At 54.3% G+C, this 24,336-nt stretch overlaps 1 protein-coding gene across 2 annotated transcripts in view; it reads right to left on the reverse strand.

Moving 5' to 3' along the window:
• The window catches only part of EMP2 (epithelial membrane protein 2), a 32,800-nt gene extending 10,027 nt beyond the window's left edge, over positions 1-22,773 (reverse strand). The window contains exon 1 of one of the 2 annotated variants that reach the window (XM_039244381.1): positions 22,537-22,773. The gene's annotated coding sequence lies outside the window, so the exon portion shown is untranslated. Of the gene's footprint in view, positions 1-7,012; positions 7,108-22,536 lie in introns of those variants that run through there. The other variant, XM_039244382.1, reaches the window with a different exon arrangement.
• Between the last annotated feature and the right edge of the window lie 1,563 nt (positions 22,774-24,336).

Raw genomic sequence — 24,336 nt, forward strand, 5'->3', positions numbered from 1 at the left:
GACTTGAGTCTGGGAGAAGGAGCTGCTCCGTGTTGCATCCAGATACCAAATATCTCTCGTGGAGGAGGATGGGCGAGAATCGATCAAAATCGCTGATTCGGAAAAGCGTGGCGCCTCGTCAAAGCAGCACGCTGTGGGCGCCAGGGCAGGAAGGAGCGGCTCTATGCATGCTCAAATGCTGTTCCCCATACCCCACCCACCAGGCTATGGTGGGAATGCCCTAGGAGGTTCACAGCTCCTGAGGAAGCCTGAGGTCGGAGTATTCATGATCACAGAGATGGTGCCTACCAGAGCAAAAGTGATCCCAACACGACCATATTTCCTAACGATACGGCCATTTATCAAATTAATCCCCGCTCAAACACCCCTCCTCATAACCTCCATCCCTATGTGAACAAAATGAAAACACAGCGTATGGTAGACAGGTGCAGCGCATTCATTTCCCTGAGCCTGACAGGACTACATTTCCCAGCCTCCCTCGCAGTGAGGCGGGAGCCTTGTGACTAATTCCGGCCAATGGGCTGTAAGTAACCCTGACACATGTCATTTACCCGCCGAAGAGCAGGTGTGCGTTCTGCCACATCCCTCCCCTGTGAAGTGGCCGGGATGTTGCAGCCACCATTCACTGAAGCCCCACGCTTTGGACAGATATTGTGATTGACGAAGAAGCCTTTGGATGTTAAACCACTGAGATTTCAGGGTAAAGTTTTTACCATGGCTGGACGGTCTGAATAACATACCATAGGAGGCGACAGCAAAGTGAAATTGGAAATCTTGCAGAAGAACTAGGGTTGTACCAAGTTGATAAAAGTGATGCTGGAGAGCTGCTCAGAAGCACCAAAGGCATTCATACACGGGGGCTTGTCCTCTCTGACCATGCTCCCTCACTCACCGGACTCATCATTCCCTCATGGGGGCGGAGGCTCATGGGCTCACACTGGGTGAACCCCTGAGACCCAGGACTCACTCGACTGATGAGCCAGGAGTCTGGGCTGCAGAGATCAGCCTGGGCGGTCCCAGCTGTGATTCTGTGCATCATCGTTTAGAAGAACCCATGAACCAGCTCAGAAATTCTTTCAATTCTTTTTAAAAGGACAAATACTCCTTTGTTTACGCCTGCATCATTCTTAGCGGCCATCATAGGCTGCCTCCAAACAGATGTGCTTCTGACTCCTACTAAAAAGCCAAGCTAATCAGGCAGGGCTATAAATGCTGGGTGATAATGGACTTCATATATTATCTAGTTCAGATGACAAAAAGCATATGGACACACAACTAGTGAGAAAGTCCCGACTAATCCTTCTGAGTCCACCAAGGAAAAAGACCCAGTTTGGTGTTAGCCCGTCTCAAACACTTGCCTTTTTTTTTCCCAAAAAGAAAAGACAGAACTTTTTGTAGGTCATTTACTGTAGCTAGAATTTAAGAATGTTGCTTAGATTTTATTACATCCATTTTGAAGGTTCTTTTCATAAGAACACTACTTACTTATAGTAGGAACATGAAGTATCCTTTTGAAACAAATTTGAAGTTTTAAAACATGAGTCATTTAAGGAAAATACTATGTAAATAAAAGGACAAGAGGTCTTCTGGGTCAGCAAAAAGCCTGAGGGTGGTTCTGGAATGCCTAATGTCTGGGAGGCACTGCTTTAACACTTGGGAGTGAGTCTGGTTGGAACTCCAGACATTAGGAAGGATCTCCTGTGGAGAAGAGGCTAAGTTTTACAACAGATCTTGAGTCCAGTGTAAGAGAAAGATCTAGGGGCAAACAAGGGTGGCTATAGATTGGTTTAAACTGTCAGGTGTCCATGAAAATTACGGAATAGAGAAGTAAATGCAACCTACTTAGTGCTCCCCCATGATGATGTCTGGACCTCCCATAAAAGCAAAATGGGACAAAAAGATAGAACTTGTGGACCTAATACATTGCTAGTGACCTCACCAGAGGCTTTGAAAGAAACCATTCCTAAGTAGAAGAGATCCCATGGATCTTTAAAGGACCCTTCACTCCTGCATCTTTACACCTAGTGTCCCTTTAGCACTATCTCTGAGGCCAGTCTCCTACTTTCTTTCCTTCAGGAACCCCTCTTACCATTTTCCTTTGCATCCTTCCAGAAATAGTTATGTGGGAGCACTTATTCCACACTCTGCAGGTTTCTGTGTGGAGTTGCACCAAAGTAACACTTCCGGCCTCACGCTCCGCCCCTCACTCACTCCTTCACTCCTGATTGGAGGGGACATCCAGTGTCTACCTTCCGGATTGGTGTAGCTCAGACTTAAATGGAGGGTGGCACCAGTTTGGCAATTCTGCACACCTCCTCCCTCGGGGGGGGGGGTGTGTGTGTGGGGGGGGCAAGTGTCTGTTTTAGAGACCTACTTTCCCTTCATTGAGGAGGGAGCGGGGTGTGGAGTTGAGAGCCCATTCTCCAGCCTAGCTTTCCCGCCACTAATCCTTCTCTTTCAGCGCAAGGGATTACACCTCATTGTGGAAATGGCTGCCTGGTGTTGGGTTGTGTGACCAAAGCGGGTCTGCTCAACCGGTTCCCTACTGATGGCCATTTAGGTCCTTTCCAGACATCCTGCTATTTCATGCTAGACTTCGCAGGGACATCCTCACACCTATTTCTTTTTCTTTTTAATATTTTATTTTTAAGCAAACTCTGCACCCAGCGTGGGGCTCACACTCACACCCCTGAGATCAAGTCACAGTCTCCACCAATTGAGCCAGCCAGGCGCCCCCTTACACTTATTTCCGCAGAGTCCTTGAACTGGGGGTGTTGGGTCAAAGGATACCAGCATGTAGTTGATTTTACTAATTTCTTGGCTCAATTTAGCATACTGGACACTTGGTGCTGTGCCATCTATCTTCAAAGTTGACCTACGGGACCCATGGCTGTGCACGGCCCTGGGTGGATGCAGAAGACTTAATGCCATGTCTTTGACTCATTACCACCCTTAGTTCCCCAGAAAGTGTGATTCTGGCCCATACAGACCAGCCGCTGCCACCTCCTGGGCCCTCACTTCCCAGTGGTGCCCTCCTCGTGACACTGACCCATCTTTCACTCCTGCACAGCGCCTCCTGCACCATCTCCGGAGTCACAGAAGGACAGACAACCCCCGAGGCTGGGGGCTCCATGAAGGCCGGCCCACCAAACCCAAGGTGGCACCGAATTTATCCTTGCCATTCACAGAGATTTATTTTCCCTCCAAAAAATGTCGTACTGAATGCCGATGCCTCTTGCTTTCCCTTGTCCCTTGCGGCCTTCAGTGCTCTACTGGGCTGGCCTCATCTCAGTTTTCTGGAGCAAGTTCCCTGGAGGTCACCCTCCTTTCCCCCCATAGCTGGTTCTCCCTCGCATCATCTAGGTCTCCATTCCAACAGCCGCTCCTCAGAGAAGCGTCCAGATCTACCGATAAGAAGCACCCACGCGCCGCACCCCCCCCCCCACCTCGGTACTGTCTGTCCTGCCCCCCTGGTTCGTTTCCTTCCAAGCACTTTCACGGTCTCAAAGTATCTCACTTTGTTCACTTGCTTATTACCTATCTGCCCTCTGTTCACAGCCGTGCCTGGTGCACAGAAAGCTACCTGCTATCGTTTGTAGTTCTAAAAACGCATAACTGTGGAGGTTCTGGGAAAACTCAAAGCCCTGATCATCCAGAGACAGGAACTGAGACCAGGAACGGAGGCTGTGGCTTGCTCCGATCCCACAGCGAAGCAGTAGCAAGGTCAGGTCCGGAGGGTGTCCTGAGCTCAGTGGGAGACCCCTCAGAGGATGGGAGACAGGGTTTCAATGTCAACAAGCACTTGCCAGTAGCCTCTGCCATGCACCAGCACGACTTTGACCAGGAAGGAAGGCAAGCCACGGTGCCGTCCCTTTGGCGGACTCTCCAGGGGCTGAGCGGGACGCTCTGAAAGGCCACCTGGGCTTGGGCGTCACCCCTGCCCGGAGGTGGGAGGCTGCGCAGGTGAGCTTTTCAAGTCCTAGTCCAGAAATCAAAGTCTTAGGACTTGCAGGACTTCTCTTTTAAAAAATATGTTTTGATCTATATACTACACATGATGACTAAGAAAAAAACACACGAAAGATAATAGAACCAAAGGCATGTGATGAAAAACCACAGCGTCTGCCCTACCCCGGTTCCGGGCCTCGGGAAGCAATCCCTTTTACCCCTTCAGCTGCGTTCTTCCCCAGAGTTCCATATTTCCAAACAATACTCACACACTTCTCTTTCCTCATTCATCTACCGTATGTTTGTTTTTGTTAGGTTTTATTTTTTAAGTAATCTCTGCACCCAACCTGGGGCTTGAACTCATGACCCGGAGATCAAGAGTCGTGCACTCCGCTGACCGAGTCAGCCAGGTGCCTCCCCTCCTACTCATCTACTGTAAACACCGGCTTCCTGCCCAGGGGAGAGTTTCTTCACCCCCATCGGCCCCCACCTGCCACCCTTCCCATCTCCATACAGTTTGGCCATACGTCCATCATCGACCTTTACATTTTGACCCCGTAACTGTGGTCAACTACACAGCCAAATAGTGTGCTATGATTGCATTTTCCCCCTCTTCTTTTCCTTGGCGTTACCAGGTGCCTATTTCACCCCTCGGGGGCTCTGTCTGTTGTCTTTAGTTCTCTCCAAATGTTGACCGTTCCAAGTCTTCTGTTGCAGAATCCCAGAAGCAAAGCAAATGTACCATTTCAGTTACGAGATCGTGGTCAGACGTCCCTCGCGGGATATTCGATCCAGCCAGGCCCTCCCTCCCAGCCCCGGCCTCTGGCCTCTGGCCTCTGACCCGTGCAGGCTCACCAGCGGCATTGCCACATGACAAGAAAGACGGGCATTCTTCAGGGAGGAGTCGTGAACTCGCCCCTAACCGCGACAGCGCACAGGAATGCCCACGTGTGCCCTAAGACGTTGGGGGAGAAGTAGGTCCCTGGGGAGGGGGTGCGCCGAGGGGTCATCCCACATGATTCCTCGTGATTAGAGGTCGAGCTGCAGTTTACATGGCGTGTCTTATGTCGGACCTTCATGTCAGCCCTGTGAAGCTGGCAGGGCAAGGTATCATTATCCCCACTTTATAGATGAAAGACTGAGGCTCACAAACGCTTCAGGTGATTTGCCAAAGTTGGGCCGGGCTGGGATTCCAACCCCCGGTTTTCCAACACCGGCTCCAGGACATTTTCTGCCACCTTCCTCCCCACTCACGTGCTTAGGGCCTAATGACAATCACACGGCAGCCTGACTGACATCAGGCGACAGGGCAATGTCAAGCCACTTCTGCATCCTTTACTTTTGGTGGGACTTCCCTCAATCTTTGCAGCAGGTGGGAGGGATCTGGGGAGGCGGTGTCTCCCCGCACCGGCCCATTAGCTGAGGCTGGGTATTTAGAACTGGGCTTACTAGAGAGGGCCTGATTAAGAAAGACGCGTTAGGGGCGCCTGGGTGGCTCAGTCAGTTAAGCATCTGACTCTTGATTGCAGCTCAGCTCATGATCCCAAGGTCATGGGATTGAGCCCCACATTGGGCTCAGCACGGACAGTGTGGAGCCTGCTTGGGATTCTCTCTCCCTCTCTCTCTGCCTCTCCCCTGTGCTCTCTCTCAAAATAAATAAATAAAACTAAAAAAAAAAAAACAAAAAAAAAAAAACAGAAATACGCTCTAGGGTCACCTGGGCGGCTCAGTAGGTTAAGTGTCCGACTTTGGCTCCGGTCATAATCTCGCCATTCCTGAGTTCCAGTACTGTGTGGACTCTGTGCTGACAGCACGGAGCCTGGAGCCTGTTTTAGCTTCTGTCTCCCTCTCTCTCTCTGCCCCTCCCCGGCTCATACTCTGTCCCCCTCTGTCTCTCAAAAATAAATAAACATTAAAAAAAATACTGTTTCTGGTATTTTTGATCCTATTGGCTCACTCACTGGCCCCACTGCATCGAACGTTGTCTTTATTGATCTACTTGGAGACTGGTCTGGATTCTGGATATGGCTTTTCCTTGGTCACTAAAAAGACTCACCCAGACAGTAGCACATGCACAGTAGTACACTGATTTCAGTGCAATGTAGGAACCACGTGAAAGTATTTCCAGATCAACAGCCTAAATGCTCCCCATGCTATAAAATACCCACCAAAATAATCACAGAAAATAACAGACATCCCAGGGTATTAGAACTTCAGATTCATAAGAATTTTCTGCAGGAAAAAGAATCAGTAGCCACGGTGGAAAAAGCAGCGAACGGGTTTAGGTGTGCAAGCATCATCTGAGTGTCAGGACCAGAGCAGGGGTGGAGAAGGAGAGGGAGTAAAGCCCCAGGAGGTATCGGGCAACAGAGATTCCGCACACGGATGGAGTATTTGCGGCTCAGGGAGTTTTAAGTTCTGATGGCCGACAGGATGAGGGACGGTGCTCCCAGAAATCTCCAGTCAGAGCTCAGATGACAAACAGGACATGCCGAGGGTCAGCACCTCCTCGCGGGCTCCTCAGGAGAGATGCTGTCTTGCTTTTGCCTTGGTCCAATGTGTGTGTGTGTGTGTGTGTGTGTGTGCGCGCGCGCGCGCGCACGCACGAGCATGTGCTGCACGTCTAGCCCTGGGTGGGGACAAAGTCCTGCTGGTGACTCACCGGCCCTTCCTCGGCCATCTAGCAGCAGCATGGGTGGTGGGACATCACCACAGGTCTTACAGGTGAAAAGAAGGTTAAGGGACGTGCCTGCAGGCAGTGAAGGGCCCCTCCTCTCCTCCCCTTCCTCTAAAGACACCCCTCACCGCCCACCCCTGCAGCCCCCACCCCACCCCCAGCCTCTGCGGCTGACAGGAAGCGGCTTTGGCATGTGCTGGGGAACAAGAGAGCGAGCCGGCCAGCTTCCCGCGGGGGGAGAGCGCGCTGCCGAGCTGACCACTCGGCCCACCCTCGGACTCCTTCCTACAATTTAAACCAGGGCCCGTCCTCAGCCCGAGTCGGAGCCCGTTCCAGGAATTGTAAGCAAGAGGTCAATCCCGAGGTGTGGAGCTTTTCAAAACAGACCTGAGATGCCTGGCGTCTGGAGGTCCGGGGGAGTTCCCTCAGCCCAGAGGCGCTCCACCCACAGCCCGCGCTGGAAAGGCCAAGGCCAAGGCAGCTCTGGGCGCTGAACCCTGGCGGGGAGGGGGGGGCACTGCCAGAGGGACGCCAAGGCCCCTCCCACCACCCGCAGCACTGGGACTGCTGGTGGCTTTGGCCTCTGTTTTCAGGAAGGCAGAGGTCAGCTCAGCCTCCCGCCCTGGTATCTGGACGCGAGCCATGCTGGACTATCCAGGCGTCCCAGATGCCCCGGGGCTGGCGGAAGCCCCTTTGCCCTGGGCGGCCCTGCTCTGCACTCGCTGCGGCTGGGGCTTCTGGGCACAAAGCCAACACTGGGCTCGGCGCAGAGACGGCACCAGACAGGACACTGGGGTTTGGCGGTGCTCTGGGGCGGACGCCACTGAGGATGGTCCCGCCTGCGCAGGCCAGACCCTTTCCATCCAATGTCCACACCGACGGCAGGCGACATTTAGTGCCTACTATGTGCCAGGCGCTGTTCTGAGCTCTTATTCATTCCTCACAAGAATACCATGACGTGGGTGCTAACAATTAGCCGCCTCTCAGAGGTGAAGGGAAGGCTCAGAGAAGTTAAGCAACTTCCCCAAGGTCGCACAGCTAGTAAAGGCTGGATCTGGGACTTGAACCCAGGCAACCTGGCGCTAGACAAACTACAACGTGGCCCACCCTAACCAAATTTCTTTTCCCTTTTGTCAATGAGGCGACAGCCCCGTCACATGGAGGGGCAAGGGCTAGGGTCCCCTTTGCTGGCTAGAAGTCAAAACTAGTCAAAATTTGTTCATGTCACCAAATTAGCTGGTGGCTGAGCCAGGATCAAACTCTAGCCTACTGCTCACTGCTTTTTTAAAATAATTATTTACTTATTGTGTTTTTAAAATTGTTTTTAATTTAATTTTGAGAGACAGAGACAGACAGAGTGGAAGAAGGAGGAGGGGCAGAGAGAGAGGGAGACACAGAATCCATGGTTGGATAAACCAACATGACGTGATGGCAGGCGAGCCGTGTGAACACAAGAGGAAGGTGTGAGCCTGCGCCGTGGGCCTGGCATCGGAGGCTTCACTGAGGAAGTGACATCTGAGGCTGGTCCCGAAGGGCAGGACGGGAGGACAGGAGGTTTGGGAGGAGAGCCGTGGGGACGGGACGGTCAGAGGCGCCGCAGCACAAATGTGTGAGCAGGGAGGGGGTGTGCTGGGCACCGGGCTGGGCTGGAGGCCTAATGGGTCTTGGAAGCTTGTGTGTTGTCCTGAAGGCCGCGGGGAAGTGAGGAAGGCTTTTCTTTTTTAACTCTTTTTTTTGTATGTTTATTTAGTTTTTGAGAGAGAGAGACAAGAGATAGAGCACAAGCAGGGGAGGGGCAGAGAGAGAGGGAGACACAGAATCTGAAGCAGGCTCCAGGCTCGGAGCTGTCAGCACAGAGCCCGACGTGGGGCTCGAACCCACCAGTCACAAGATCATGACCTGAGCCAAGGTCGGATGTTCAACAGACTGAGCCCCCCAGGCGCCCCGTAAGGAGGAAAGTACCGATATCTCTGCCTTTGGAAGTCCGAGTGTGGGTTAGAAGGAGGAGAAGCGGGGACACCATTGGGGCAGATCCCTGGTGAGAAACGAGGGTCTAGACCGAGGTAGCAGCAGGCCGGTGAGCAGAAGCACCAGCACGAGCTTCTCAGAAGCAGGGTCAGCAGGCCTGGCGCCGGGCCGAGGGGCTGGGCTCCCAGCGTGAGCAGAGTGGACGCTGCCTCCCCTGACGAGAGTGGCTCAGAGCAGGAGCACATTGTAGGGCAAGGGCAACGGCCCACCGCGTTTAGCCAAGTTTGGTAACAATGTGGACACGTGTCCAGGTAGCGGGAATATGAGCGGCACCTTCACTCAGGAGCGAACACGAGAGGCCAGCAGAACACCCCCCCGCCCGCGCCCCCTAGCCCCGGTGTCACGGGTGTGCAGATGGGAGATGGAGCCCACCTGGGAGGTGGGCCAGGGGAGGGGATGGAGGAGCCGAGTGGGGGGGAGCACAGGGTGGGGAGAAAACCAAGAGCGGATGGTGGGACCCGGAAACAGAGGCTGAGAGAGGAGAGATTAGAAAAGAAGGCATCAGGGACACCTGGGTGGCTCAGTCGGTTGAGCGTCCGACTTCGGCTCAGGTCATGATCTCATGCTCTGTGCTGACAGCTCGGAGCCCAGAGTCTGCTTTGGATTCTGTGTCTCCCTCTCTCTCTGCCTCTCCCCGCTCTTGCTCTTTTTCTTGCTCTCAAAAATAAAACAAACATTAAAATAAAGAAAAAACAGAAAAGAAGGCATCAGGCAAACCTGCTGATGACAATCTTAGTGACGCACATTAAAGCCCTTCTTTATTTTGCTCCTGTAGCACCTGCCGCGGTCACATGCCACACTGCACCTGTTGACCCAGGTGTTCTCGTTCTCCTCCGCGATGGTGTCAGGGACCGTCTGGTGCAGACAGGACCCCAGCACTTAGAACAGTGGCCGGTCTGTAAACGGTGCTCAATAAAAATGTGTGGAAGGAATGACTGAACAAGACAGAGTTTAAGGCGCTGAAGAGCTAAGACGAAGAAATGGAGCTAGACTTTTCTTTGCTACTAGAAGGAAGAAGAAATATTTATCAAGGGCCTGGTCCCGAAGGTAAAACTCTCAACTAGATGGCTTCACTGGTGAATGGTGCCAAACACTCAAGGAAGGATATTACCAACTCCGTACAAAAAACAACTCCACAAAATCAAAGAGGCGGGACCCCCCCACACACACCCCCAATACCCCTCCCCCCCACACACTCTCATTCCTGGAGGCCTGCATTACCCCAATTCCAAAAGCAGGTAAGACATCACAAGAAAAGAAAAAGACAGACCAACATCTCTCATGTTCAAGATTTTAACACAATTTTCGCAGATCGTATCCGCCCTTTAAGAGGTGGAATCTATTTCCCCACCCGCTGAACCCTGGCTGCCCCTGTGATTTCTTCTATCAAGAAAAAGCAGTGACAGTGCCAATGCGGGGCCAGGGTCTCAAGAGGCCTCATGCATTTCCTCTCTCTGCTCAGCCAGCAAAAGAACCAGCAGAGGGTAGGAGACCGCACAGAGCAGAGATGAGCCTTTCCAGCAAAGACCAGCCAGCCCCCAGCCGAGCCACCAGCTGACCACAGACCCGGGAGAGCCCAGCCGAGCCCAGCCCAGCTGCAGAATCACAAACCAAACACAGCAAAACCTTGGGTTGCGAGTAACTTGTTCTGCGAGGGTTCCTCAGGACGAGCAAACGTTTCTAATAAATTTTTCCTTGATAAACGAGCGACATCTCGCAATTCGTGACGCCGGACGTCACATGATCGCAACTGAGCCAATGTTCCTGAAATTCGCTTTGGTTCCTGAGTGCTTTGGATGACAAGCATGTTTCCGCAGCGATTTATGCTCGCAAGTCAAGGTTTTACCGTAAATATTTTCTTTTACACCATTACATTTCAAAGTAGTTTCTTACACAGCAAGAGCTAACTGGTACCGTGGAAACACTGCTGTATCAGACTCAGTCCTCAAGGACAGAGGTGTCTTACTCATCTTTGTATCCCCAGAGGTCAAGTTTACTCGGCAATTATCTGCTGAATATCTGCTGGTTTGGGCAGCTTTTGCAGAAGAGCTAATAACTGTCATCCCGCCAATGACTGCGGCCTGACCCCCTCAATTAAAGATCTCACTGCTGGCTCCTGGCATCCAAGGAGCTCCTTGGAATTATGCCACCCCCACCCCCACCTCGGAGAGGGCTGATGGTACACCTGCCGGTGCACAGCATGTCAGCCCTGGGGGAGTGGGGGAGATGGAATTGGATTAGGAGGCCAGGGTGAAGCAGGTGTCAAATTCAGGGTGTTACCCATCCTCACAGCCATTAGGCTGGGAATGTTTTTGCCTTCACAGAACACTGTGTATTAGTGACTTTCAAGTGATTCCCAGGAGATTGGAGGCATTCATGTTAACAGCCTAACAGTCATGTTAGGACATCCTTGTCCCAAAGTGACAAGAGCTGTCATTTCTGTACATGCATTTTTGCTGGCATCAGGGACCAGGACTCAATCCGACAAAGCAGCCAGGCCCGGGAAAGGCCCCAGGCCCCAGACCAGGAAAGCCAGGCCTGCACCTCCAGGTAAGTTAACACAGGAAGGTGGACGAAGGGGAGAAGCTGAGCAGGAAGTAATGAGGGCAAAATGCAGCAAGAAAACAAAGCCAGACCGAGTGGACTGGAGCCCAGCAGTGCACCCCGCCCGTGCCTCAGTTTCCCCATTGGTAAAATGGGGATGACAATGGCACACCTACCTTCTAGGACTTCTAGGAGGTACTACAGCAAAGGTGCTTAGAGCAGCATCTGGGACACAGCAGGTACATGTGCCAGCAATCATGACCATTATCATGGTCAAGGAACTTCTTAGAACCGCCGGCCCCCGGCCACCCCTTCGCATAGAGCCAGTGTGCTGGCCTCTCACCCACTGCCACCACTCTCCGGTGGGACCCTCCACATGGAAATCAACCACTAGCACTGTCTCCTGGGGGTTAAGAAGTAGAACATAGCGACAGGCAGCTCAGGGCACATGGGCCATCAGGGGCTATTTCAGGCACCATCCCCACTATGCGTACATGGGTTTTCCCCTGTACTGCCTTCTGAATTTCAGGGGTATCCTGTAATTCCCTTGGTACTAGTGGGTTCCTCACTTTAAATCTTACATCTTTTTTTTTTTTTTTAACTTTTTAATGTTTGTTTATTTTTGAGAGAGAGAGCATGAGCAGGGGAGGGGCAGAGAGGGAGACACAGACCGAAGCAGGCTCCAGGCACCAAGCTCTCAGCACAGAGCCTGATGTGGGGCTCGAACTCACAAACTGAGAGATCATGACCTTGAGCCAAAGTCAGACACCCAACCGACTGGGCCACCCACAGGCCCCTAAGCTTACAGCTTTATAAAAGGCAGCCTTGTATCAGGGCTCAAATGGAAACTCAGCATTGCCTGCCACTAACCAAGGGTGCTGGGAAAACAAAGTACAATGAAAACAAAACAATGTGACTAGATGCGAGCTAGGAACTGTGGCTGCTGAAAGCCAGGTCCAAAGCCAACTTTCTCTCTCCTTGCTAAAACAGGATGTCACAAGTGTTTGGGAAGTTTAAAGGCATATTGGCACAAAACTGAGACTTTCTCCTTGGAAGGTTGGAAGGGAACCATTTTAAAGGGATTCTTCTTTATGTAATGCTGTTTGTGTTGCCTACCTAACGCAGCTGTGTCGTTAGCTGCGTCAACTCGGTTAAGCCACTGTATTTCTGTGAGGGTGTTTTTTGGGTGTGATGAACATTTAAACTGGTGGGCTTTGAGAAGAGCAGATTATCGTCTCTAATGTGGGTGGGCCTCATCCAATCAGGTGAAGGCTGACTAGAACAAGGCTGACCTTCCCCCAAGCAAGGAATTCAGCCAGTAGATGGTCTTGGACTTGAGCTACAGCATCTGCTCTTCCCTGGTCTCCAGGCTGCCAGCCCACCCTGCAGACTTTGGACCCACCAATCTCTCTCTATTCATACACATCCAATTGGTTGTTTCTTGGAGAACTCTAACACAGCGCCTCTCCATTGGGGTTCCCAGCCCATACAGATTCACTAACCTGAGAGCTGACAGGTCATACCCCTTAAGTGGGGGGTTGAGGGCAAGCCACAGGAAGAGATTCCTTCTGTGAAACACTCAAGACCAGGGCAGACACTGAGCCAGCTGGGGAGCCATCCCCATGAACTTGGAATCGCATTGTGACATTTCCCCACCGGGATGCCTGGCGAAGTGGGGGAGGTTGAAGTGCAAAAGAAAAGCTATCCCCCAAATACCTCGCCCTCCTGACTGGGTCACCTCTGATGACGTTGCGTCTGCAGCTATGACTCTGTCCAGCCGGGGAATTGGGAAGCTGGCCCCACACAATGAGAATCGCCAACTCATGCAGTCTCGGCCGAAAGGCGCTGCGTGATCACGCAAATCCAGCCCTGCCCCCAGCCTCTGCCGGGGTTACCTTTACGGCATGCGGCTTCCATGTGTGTGTGCCCCGGACTGGGGACCTCACCGCTTCCTGACACTGCAGCTGATCATCGGGCCCTAAGTCTTAGAACAACGTTCTCCGAACTTCCTCTGCCTGTCACCTTCTCAAGCACTTCCAATCAGTCTTTAAATAAACCCACTCGCTAACAGAAATACACGTATTTTTAAAAGAAATCTTCTGGCTCCCTGGAAGTGGAAAATCAGCATCACTTGCTACAAATAGAGTTTGACTGTGAAAACAAACGCCCCCGCCCCCCAAAGTCCCCAGAGTTCTGGCTCGGTACCATTGTCTGTCCTAGGGCTGAGCTGAAGACCCGCTCTGTCTGGTTGAAGAAGGAAAACGAAGTTGCAATGGCATGAAACGCGTCAGCACCAACTAAGATTTTCCCTCGATGGAATCAGGATCGTTGAAAGAGAATCAAAAAGGGAACCACTTTCTCACAGAATGATTTCACGCCATTTAATGTTGTGTCCAGCGCCTCTGAAACTCACTCCGGCGTCGTGCAGAAAACAGCACCCTGGATTGATTCCAACTCTACGTTCGGCAGGTGCCCACCCGGGGGACCACAGAGCAGGCGCACCGTCCCCCTCCTTCCAGCGCCGCCTCCCCACCCACTCAGTTGGGCCAGCGGCTCCCAGAACCTTTGGTGGGTCCTCCCTTAGACCCAGAGGCCTCGGCCCCCAGGATCTGCTTGAGACCGACACGATCCTCACTGGCTTCCAAGGCGCCAGAAACGACGACAGGACTGGGTGTTGGATTAAAACCCGGAGAAACAGAGAACCCGGAGCCCTAAGCGTGCGGGTGGGAACATAAGGAGGTGCAGCCACTCTGGAGAACGGGCTGGCTGCTCTGTGAGCAATTAAGCACGGTTACCACAGGACCCGGCAACTCCACGCCGAGGGACACACCCAAGAGACACGGGAGCACGTGTCCGAGGATATACCTGAATGTTCACCCAGCATTACTCACCACGGCCAAAAGCACCTGCGTCCGTCAATTCACGAATGGACAAACAAAAGCAGTAACATCCACACGATGGAATATTATTCGGCCATTAAGAGGAAGAAAGTGCTCAAGAAGCCAGCCACAAAAGGCCACGCAATGCATGATCCCATTTATAGGAAACGTCTGGAACAAATCTGTGGAAATGGCTGAGTTCTCTGGGGGCTGGTGATCTACCACCCCCACCCCCTGACAGCCTGACAGCGCGAAGACACTTGAGGACGAGGGCCTCCAGGCGCTCAGGGTCTTAGGAATTCCCACCCAGCCTCCAGGGCTTTGCCTCTGAGCGCAGGGAGAGGAGTATTTCCCAGGCTCTTCAGCTCCAGCCTGGAAAACTGCTGGGAGAGCCCCAGGGCCCCACCTGGGAGAGGGTGGGTGGGGCCTCAGGCCAGGCTCCGGGATATAGCTGGACCGGTGCCCTGGGGTGCGGTCCACGGGCCCAAGGGACGGGAGCACAACTTTCCAGCTGTCTCCAGAGGGGTGAGGGGGTCCTATAAATTCCCCCAGAAAGGGGAATCTTGTGTTAGCAGCTAACACTCTCGGCATCTGGGGGCAGGCAGGGGTGGGGTGGGCATATCTTAGAGTAAAGGGAGAGAGTGACAAAGGCCCAGTCTGTGTATCCCCTGGACCACACACAACCTGTATGTGTCCTTAAAACACATAGCTTAGGGGCGCCTGGATGGCTCAGTCAGTTGAGCGTCTGACTTCGGCTCAGGTCATGATCTCACTGGGTTTGAGCCCTGTGTCGGCTCTGTGCTGACAGCTCAGAGCCTGGAGCATGCTTCATATTCTGTATCTCCCTCTCTCTCTGACCCTCCCCTGCTCATGCTGTCTCTCTCTCTCTCAGAAATAAATAAAACGTTTAAAAAAAAAAGCCAAAAAACACAGTAGCTTAAGCCGATTAGTTTTTAAGTGTGTATTACCCCATCAAAGGAAACTCGTATCCCTTGCCAGGCAATTGACATTTTAGTAATACAACTTTAAAATAAATATGAGCCCATCACAGCTTTTCACATTTGCCTGTGTGTGGTAGAAACCATCTCCGAGCGCCCGTGGGTGTGCAGGCCACACTCTGGGTGGGGCAGTGATGAAGCCTCTTTCGGGCTCTGGCCTAGAAGAATGTGACCCCGTGTCACGCTGATATAAACGGAGGCTGACGGGGCCATCCGGGACCTGACGCGGCTCCAGGCAGAGCCGGCCACAGGAGGGAGCGGGGACAGCTAGCTGTCCCGGCCCCAGTCACCTCTCCCACCTCCCCAGTCTCTCCCCTCCGTTCTCACCCCCTGCAGCCTCCAGCTGGGGCCTCTTACCCGGATCCTCCTCTGGGCCCTCCAGGGTGACTTCCTCTCTCCGCTCTTCACAGGACAGAGATTCGCTGAGCACCTACTACTGCACGCTCAGCTCGGCGCTGGATGCTGGAGGTACCCCAGTGACCTCGAGAGATGGGTCCCCACACCCACCAGCCCTCACCATCGGTAAAGAGCAGAACGAATGGACTGCATTAGACGCGAGGTTCCTGTCCAAAGCGGGATTCCCAGAATGCCATTCCACACACACCTGAAACCGGACCATCAAGATGACTTGGGGGAGGGGCGGGTCTGGGGACAGAAAGCTCACGCCCGGGACCCTCGGGCCTGCCCAGATGGCTGGCTTTGGAGGAAGAATGCCAGCCTCCGGGACACCCACCAGAACAGGTGTTAACAAAGGAACTTTCCAGGCTCGAAGGGCCAGGATTATCTCAAGAAGAGGTCGCAGATGTCTGTTTTGACAAAGAGGGACATGGCGGGATACATCAAGTGCAGCAGGGTCTATAGGTCCATGAGACTTGGGTTCAAATGCAAAACACAGCTGCCGTGTGGCTTCAAGCAAAAATTTTAAGACTCCACCTCCCCATCTATAAAGGGGGATTATAAGAGTCACTACCTCATAGAGCAGTTGTTCGTTTTTTTAAAAGATTTATTTATTTAATGTTTATTTATTTTTAAGAGAGAGAGAAAGAGAGACTGCACGTGTGCGCGCGCACGCACGCACACACACACACACGTGGGGGAGAGGCAGAGAGAGAGGGGGACAGAGGATCTGAAATAAGCTCTGTGTTACAGCAGAGAGCCCGATGTGGGGCTCAAACTCACGAACCGCAAGATTATGACCTGAGCCAAAGTCGGATGCTCAACTGACTGAGCCACCCAGGCGTCCCTAAGAGTCTACTTGTAAGCAATCTCTACACCCAACATGGGACTCGAACCCACAGCCAGGCAAGAGATCAAGCCACCAACTGACCCACCCAGGCACCCCGAGCTGGTGTTCATCTTAAATGCGATAAAGGATATAAAGCCCGTGGCCCAGGAAACTGCTATGCACCCTACAAATGCTAGAACAACAGCAATGGTAATTATTATTATCATTGCTGCGGACAACACCGGCAGAATTAAGCCATTTTCTACTCCCCTCAAATTCTAACCTAAAAAGCGGCTCCAGATCTGGCTCCTTATGGGTTTCTGAATTTTCTCCAAAGCCCCCACTCCCCACGGCCTCCTGGATCCCTTTCTGGAGTTCTCATAGTAGGACCACTAATTCACCATTGCCCTCTGTTCCGTTAACAGCACCCAGACAGGAAACCCCTAACACCCACGCGGCGCTCACATGGGATGCTCAAAAGGGAAGAGTCCTCGGGGCCTGGATGGCACCTCCCGAGTTAAGTCCCCATCACCCTGGCGCCGGGTCACAGCCCCCACCCAGCCTCTCGGGCAGGCAGCCCGTCTCCTACGCTGCCCACTCCCGAACCTGCAGAACTTGCTGAATTCAGGGAAGACCATCTTACTATTATGGAACTTCAGGTACAGAGGAAGCTCGGGAATACATTCTCCCTGGTATCGACGCGGCTGGGGTCCCTGTGTCCGTTCCTTCCTTCGCTGTTCCTTCCCCGGCCCCCTCCAGAGGCAGCTGCCTGAACTATTTAGACGTGTCCCTCCAGACACTTTTCCTTGCACCCACATGATACATATGAGGCCACAGGAAACCCCGCTAGTTCTTGTTTGTTTTCATACAAAACACATTATTTCCCCACCGATGGCTTTGCTACAAGAACGTCTCACAGATCTTTCTCTACCGGGACACACAGAAGAACCTTGTTCCGTTTAACCTCTAACCTGTCCTGTTACGATCACTGGATATGTAGGTAGCTTCTCCGTTTTCCTCTCTCTCGGTCTCCGTTTTCCACTGCGACAATGCCGTGTGAACATCATCGCGCCCGCCTCCCTAGCCAGGTTCTTGGGGATACGGAGGAAAGCCCCTCTGCCCCGGCCCCTCTCTGCCCTTCCCGCTCCGTGCCCAGGGCTCCCTCCCTGGGTGGCAGGCAAGCTGCGCGCACTGCTCCTCAAGCAGGGTCCCTGCCAGCAGGGTCTGCCGCCTTCTCTGTTCCTGACCGCACACCCAGAACCTTCGCTGCTTGCGGAAACCCAGGGACTTTCGAGCCCATCTCCGATCCTACGAGGCTTAAGGAAACCCTCACCCGCCACGACCACGGGCTTCCCTGAAACCACCAACCCCGGTCCCGGCACAAGCATCCGTGGACTCCTCGTCCCTCACCAGACAGCAGCTCCTTTGAAGAGCAGGAAACGCCTCTCTGCCTGTGTCCGCTCACTGCACGGAGTTGCTAAATAATCCCCATCAAGATGAAAGGGGGCGAGCTGGCCTCTCCCCCACCCTTCCCTCGGTTCAAGCAACCCACTCCTCTCTGTACCAATATTCGACTCAGAGCATCGTCCAAGGTCATCAGGGCAGCCCAAGGACCCTCATTAAAGGGGGAGACTCGCCGGGAAGCTGAGGGGCAGCGAGGTCTGAGGCCGACCACAGGGGTCTCTTTGCAGAAGCAAAGGTTGGATGGAGAGCTCGCAGATACCCCAGGGCCGGTGGTGGTGTCAGAAGCATGAACTGTGGTCCATCCCAGCCACAGGGACGCCAGCTCCCAAGCAGCAGTCACTCCAGGGCTAAGCTTCTGGCTCCGGATCACCTGTGCTTATTCACGACATCCTTCAATTATTTAAAAAAAAATGTTTTAAAGCTGAAAGCCTCAACTCGTGTCTGTGAGATGGTCTGGGTGGGTTGATGCAAAACCCCAAGTGAGAAAAAAGACATGATTACTGTTTCTTGGTTCACGCTCAGCTTGTAGAACTTCAAAAATTATCTTGCGTGCAGCCAGCGGCAACAAGCTGTGAGAAGCATTCATGAGAATAAGATGAACGAGATGATTTCGGGTCACGTTTGTTGACTACAAATTTTTTAAATTATTATTTTTTAAGCAAAGATGGTTTGCCCGATCAATCTGTGATCACAAGTGTCAGAACCAGAAACGTTCAAAGTGACTTCTCTATGGGGAAGCGGTCTGCAGTGAGGGACCTAACTTCTCCGTCCCTACATCCTGCATGGTGATAGCGAGTTTACACCTGTGTTTCTCAAGATAATCTCGATGCTGAATGTCGTCCCCAGCGACCCCTCCTCCAGCTCTCCACCCAAGGATGCTAGGAAGCTTCTAGAAGCTGAGATCATCCAACCTGTCCACAGAGGGCAGGAATTTGGGCAGTCTCTTCGCCCTCAGTTCCCTTTTTCAATCAACAGAAGCTCTACTTCCCAAGGACAGTGGGGGCCGTAGGGATTCAATTACTCTGGTTAACAACTCTCGTTAGGCACTGCAAATACCACTTGAACAAACCCAACAGCGTCTTCAGATGGGAAGGAGGGAGGGACTTCATCTAGCTGGTTCTCTTCCAGCCCCCCTCCTCCCTACATCCTGCCCCAGGAGGGGCTACCATCCCCCAGAGCCCAACAGCTGCGCCCAAGAGGGACCCAATGCCCAGTGGGAAGTGACGCACTGCCTGGGGAGGGCTTCTTGTCTGCCTTTCTCCCATCAGTCCATGAGCGTGGAAAACTCGGCATCCCGGGTGGATGGCACATGCCATAAGGGACCATGACCCTGGGGGCCACCCTGGAACCCCAATGACCACTTCTATGCCACTGGCCAACTGGGCAGTGAGCGCTTAGACCCAGATCTCCCCCCGGGTAAGCAGGGTGACCTTGGGCGAGTCACCCCATCTCTCTGAGTGTCTCTAGTTGTCAACTGGGATTTCCTAAGGTTCTCACGCCCTTGAAATTTCCCCATCTTAGCCCTTGGCTGCCCTCAATGCAGACAGCTCCCACCCCTCCCAGGCCTCTGCCCAGGGCTCAGCTGCCTGGAAGAGCCCAAGTGACTGGAACAGAGCTACGCTAGCTCTGCGTCACAGGCACCACCAGCCCCCACCCCGGGGATCCGGTTACTGGCCCAGCGCTCTCACTGGGTGGCAGCTCTGCCTCTGATATTTTTAGACTCCCCCCCCTTGGCCTGTCCCTAACGAGAGCCAGATGCATCTGGGGAGGACTGTAACTCCCGCGGGGAGCCAGACTCCAGCACGCCTGGGGCAAGAAGGGGAGCCTCCTCTTCCCCCCACCCCCACCCCCACCCCTACTCCTTCCCCAGACGAGCCAAAGCCAACATCCAAGAGTCAGGCCTCCGGTCTGTCTACGGTGCCAGCTGCCTTCTTTCCCCGCTCCAGCTGCCGCCGCCAATCGCCTGCTCTCCTAGGCCGCCGCCCAGGGCTCATTCTCCCTCCCAGGAGTCCCCACAGTATCACTGAGCTTCACCTGCCTGACCGTCACCTGCCTCTTCTCGAGGGACTCTGCTGCCCGGTCCCAGCGCCTGGGACCCCACCCCAACCCTGCTCTGTGTCAGAGCCTCACTGGTCCACATGTGGCAGTAGCTACATGTTGCAAAACACACGTACGTACACACACACACACACACACACACACACACACACACACACACACCTGCCCCCAAGGAGGGTGGTTGGACTCTTCCTCCCAAACAACTTAGCAACCAGCCAGCAATCTGGCCTTGGAAAAGCATTTCTACATTTCTGTCTCGACAGACTTCCCTTCCTAGTCACGTCTGGCCGAGTTTAGTGTGACAAAGAGCTGGCCTCTGTGGTGTCCCATCAACCAAGAAGGCCACAGAGGGGCAGGAGAGTCCCCAGGGGGTGAAAAATTGGCCAGTTGAGTCAACCTATGAATCACCCGTTGCTGTAAAATGCAGAGTCCGTACGCACATGCACGTGGTTTTAGCTCCTGCCTGGAACATATGTGCGAGGCTGAGAAAGGAAATCTGGGTGAAACATTTGCTTCAAGTGCCGGAAGAGAGGCCCCTGGGAAGTGCTTGTAGGGGGAGGGGCGACAGAATGGACGGACGTGCCCTGTATTTACAGTTAGATGCCACGGAGCCCCGGGTGCCAGAGAGGGGGTCACTTTGCTGGGCGGGCGTTGCAGCGGCAGCCCCAAGCCTCGCCACCAGGCTGGCCACCTGTCCCCAGATTTCACGCGAGTCTCAGTGTCCCCACTTTGAGGACAGAGGAGGCTCCAGGCTATGTGACTCTCGATCCTCAATTCCTGGCCAGGGCAGAGGCGGCAGATCCCAAATCCCTCAGTGGGAAAACAGGTTCGGCGCCTTCCTGCCACCCCCATGCCCCTCCCTCGGCTGTGGGCTTGGCATCTGCAAAGGCCCCCATGAGCATCTGGGCTTGGTTTTTTCCAGAAGGGTCTCCCTACCCCCACCCCCCACCCCATTCCAGGAAACCCACCAGGGCCTTTCCAAGCGGTTAAGGGGAGGGATTGGGGAGGCAGATGGAGGTTCAAAGTCTGGCTTTTGGCACTTACTAGCTCCGTGCTCTTGAGAAACTGACTCAACGCCTCTGGCCTCGCTCTCCCCCACCTGCAGCCTGGGAGCAGGGATATACGCAGCTGTGTGAAGCTTCCAGAAGTGGAGAGCGTGGGCGCACTGAACGCTGCACGGGGGCCCTGCAAACGCTCCATTAGCTTCAGTCCCCACCCCTGTCCCTCCCGGAGCCCTAGGGAGACCCGGGCTCCTGTCCCTTCCTCAGCCTCACTTCTACTTCCTTATACTGAGGCCAAATTCTGGGAGAGGTGGCCTGCAACGATCAGCAGCCTCTGAGACGCCTCACTAATTTAGACGGAAGCAAAGAGGTGGCTGGAGACTTTTCTGGTTTTAAATTGTAGTAAAAATACACACAACCTACCATCGATCATTTAAGCACTTGTAATTGTAGAATTCGGTGACATTAAATACACCCCAAATGCCATGTAACGATCACCACTACCTATACCCCAAATGTTTTCACCCTCCCCAACAAAAAACTCCATACCCATTTAAGCAATAGCCCCCCACCCCCGCCCCAGCCCCTGGCAATCTGTACTTTCTGTTTCTGTCCCCTGAATCTGACCCTCCTAGGTGCCTTGCTCAGTGGGATCATACAGGATTGGGGCTGCAGGCTTCCCAAGCCCCTCACCCTTCCTCTGCCTGTCACTTTTCAGGCTGACTCTCCATTATCCACACGGCTAAATTAAAAGATCACCCCCTGACCCGACCCCACTACACACACACACACACACACACACACACACACACACACGTCGACTTTGGAGTTTGGAAGGAGGCGGGGTTGCTTTCCCCAAACCTGAAACCGGGCTGTCTGCCTTGTTCCAAAACTGAGGGGTGTGTTCTGTGGCTTGGAGGGAGGGCTTCGCTTTGCGGGGTGTCCCTCATGTCCAGATACCCTGACCGGCTCCCATTTATGATGTCCCCATGTCAGCCCCAAATTAGGGCCTCCTTGGGGCGTTCGGGACCCTGGATTTGGAGAGTGTATATAGTGTCTCTATACTCGAGCTCCAGCCTCCCCTTTCTCTGGAACCCATGGGTGGGGTCCTCCAAGACCCCCACCCCAACCAGAGTGGGAAGGGAGAAGCGGCTTCCAAGCGGCGCCTCCCGGCTCCTCCAAGGAAGTTGCTCCCGGTCGCTAGGGGGCGCCACGGAGCCGCCGCCGAGAGGGTACCCACGGACCCGGCCTGGGCGCAGCCCGTCGCGCCCGCTCGGTAAGGCGGGGGACCGTGCGCCGAGGCGCCCGGGACCATCCCGCGACAAACGGCTGCCCTGGACGCCGAGAGCCCCGGGAGTGAAGTCGGCGGGGGCGAGGGGAGCCGCCCTGACTCCTCCCCGAACTTTTCCCGCCCGCCTCGGCGCAAAAGGCGCAGGAAGCAATCCGGGGGTGGGGAGGTGGAATTCGGGGTGCAGGGCCAACTCGGCGCACGGGGAAGGTCCGCGCGCCCTGGTCGTCTGGTGGAGGGCCGGTGGGGTGTCGGTACGGATGGGCCTCGGCCCCTCCCTGCCCCCCCCCCAACGGCGGGAGTCCTTCGGTCGCGTAGGTGCAGGGGCACGCGGCCGGCTCCCGGGGCGCACGCCGCCCGAAGCCCCCCGACGTGGCCCCGCGCCCTGCGCCCCGCGCGCGCTTCCCGGGCGCGAGCCCAACTCACCGGGCGCAGGCGGCTGACAGACAGACGGGCTGGGGCGCGAGGCGAGGCCGCCGGGCTGTTTTGAAGCTCTGGGCTGGGACTGCGCGCCCTCCCTCCTCCCTCGCGGTGGCGCGGAGCCTCCTCCCCGCGCCCCCTCCTTCCCGGATCCCGCCTCCCGGGGCGTGATGTCAGGGGCCCGGAGAGCCGAGTGGGAGGGCCGGCGGGAGGCGGGTGGGGGGACACGCTGGAGGGAAAGGCTGCAGCCCCGGGAGCGCCCCCGGCCCCCGGCCGCCCCCGGCGCAACTCGGGCCAAGTTTGGGGCGGAGCCTGCCGCGCGGCTCGGGGAAAGCGCGAGAAACGCGCAGCGCTGGCCCGGACGGGTTTCCACTCCCTCCCCTCCCCTCTCTGGTCCCTCCGTCCCCCTTTTCTCCTCCAACCCTCCCGTAAGGGCTCCGAACGAGGGTTCTGGAACCCGACTCCCTGCCGGAGACGCCCTTCTCAGGCCCTCTTCTCAACTTTGTGGTCTTGTCCTTCCTGCGCCTTTGCTGCCTCGGTTTCCTCTCCTGGAAAAGGGAGTCACCCCAGGACCTCTCGGATTCTTGCGAGGCCTGCAAGTGGCGCTGCGCGCGGGCTCGGCGCCTGGCACATAGTTCGTGCTCAGTAAATATTAGCTGTTGTTATTTTTATTACCCGACCTTGGTGGGAGGGGGCAGGGCAACCGGGTGCCAGGTCTTAGGGTTCCCCACTCGTTGCTTTCCCCCACTCCCCACACACCCTTGCACAAACCACCGCCCACATCCTTTGAACCCACAGTCCTGGAATTTATTATCCCTGGAAGTGACCTCAGAGGACGAGGAACAGCCTCTCTTCCCAGCCTCAGTTTCCCCGTCTGGAAACAGAGGGCTAATGTGCTCTGGAGGCTCTCGGGAGGTCAGAGACGGAGGCCAGAGGGACCTGACCCCCATGTGTGGAGTGGGGGGGAGCATTTCCTATTTTGAAAAATCAAAGAAGTTCCAAAACAGGGCCACGACATGACAGTATATTTTAAGCTTTTAACAGGTTAATATTATCGGCCTGCACCCCAAAAATACAAGGCAGTAGATTGTGTTACCCACGAGAGAATTAGAAACACTTTTTTACTAATCTATTGTGCACTAGCTGGGGGCGACGGGGAGTGGGGACAGAATGCCATGTTTAAACTGCCAGTCAGTCTTTCTTCAGTCCTTCTGGCGAGCTCTGCAAGGTGAGAGCCTCCCTGAGTCCCTGAGTCGAAATTAGAGATGCTTGGGAGACGTGAGAGCCCCTCTAAGGACCACCCCCCCAAGTCTTGAGATTCCCCAGTCGCTCCAGTGTCTGACTTTGGAATTTGATGGATACTCAAGACCGCTATCCCCCACGCAGAAGGTTTTCTGTAGGGCTGGAGAGGAGGCAGGAAAGTGTCAGAAAAACTACCTAAATAACTTGCTCAAAGGCTCCAAGTGATGCATAGAGTGTGGATTTGAACCCAGACCGACCGCAGGAAGACCAGCAATCCTGTTCCTACCACAACACTACTTACCAAATGCCAACCGTGGCCGTCGTTCCCGCCATATCTACGTGCCACCTGAAGGAGTACTCACTTATTTTTTTCTTTAAATAGACTCTGTTTATTTAACTATATTTATTTTAAAAGGAAGCCCTATAGCATCACGGTAAACAGGAAAGCAGCGCCATTCGCCAAACACAGAAGAGAAACTTACAAACACTACCCTACACGCCCCCGCCCCCCAAAAAAACCCCAGTGTGTCAGTACGTTCCAGTCAGATCCTGTTGCCTGAAAGA

This window comes from Hyaena hyaena, unplaced genomic scaffold (genome assembly GCF_003009895.1).
Source record: "Hyaena hyaena isolate Hyena2069 unplaced genomic scaffold, ASM300989v1 scaffold_238, whole genome shotgun sequence".
NCBI lineage: Eukaryota > Metazoa > Chordata > Mammalia > Carnivora > Hyaenidae > Hyaena > Hyaena hyaena.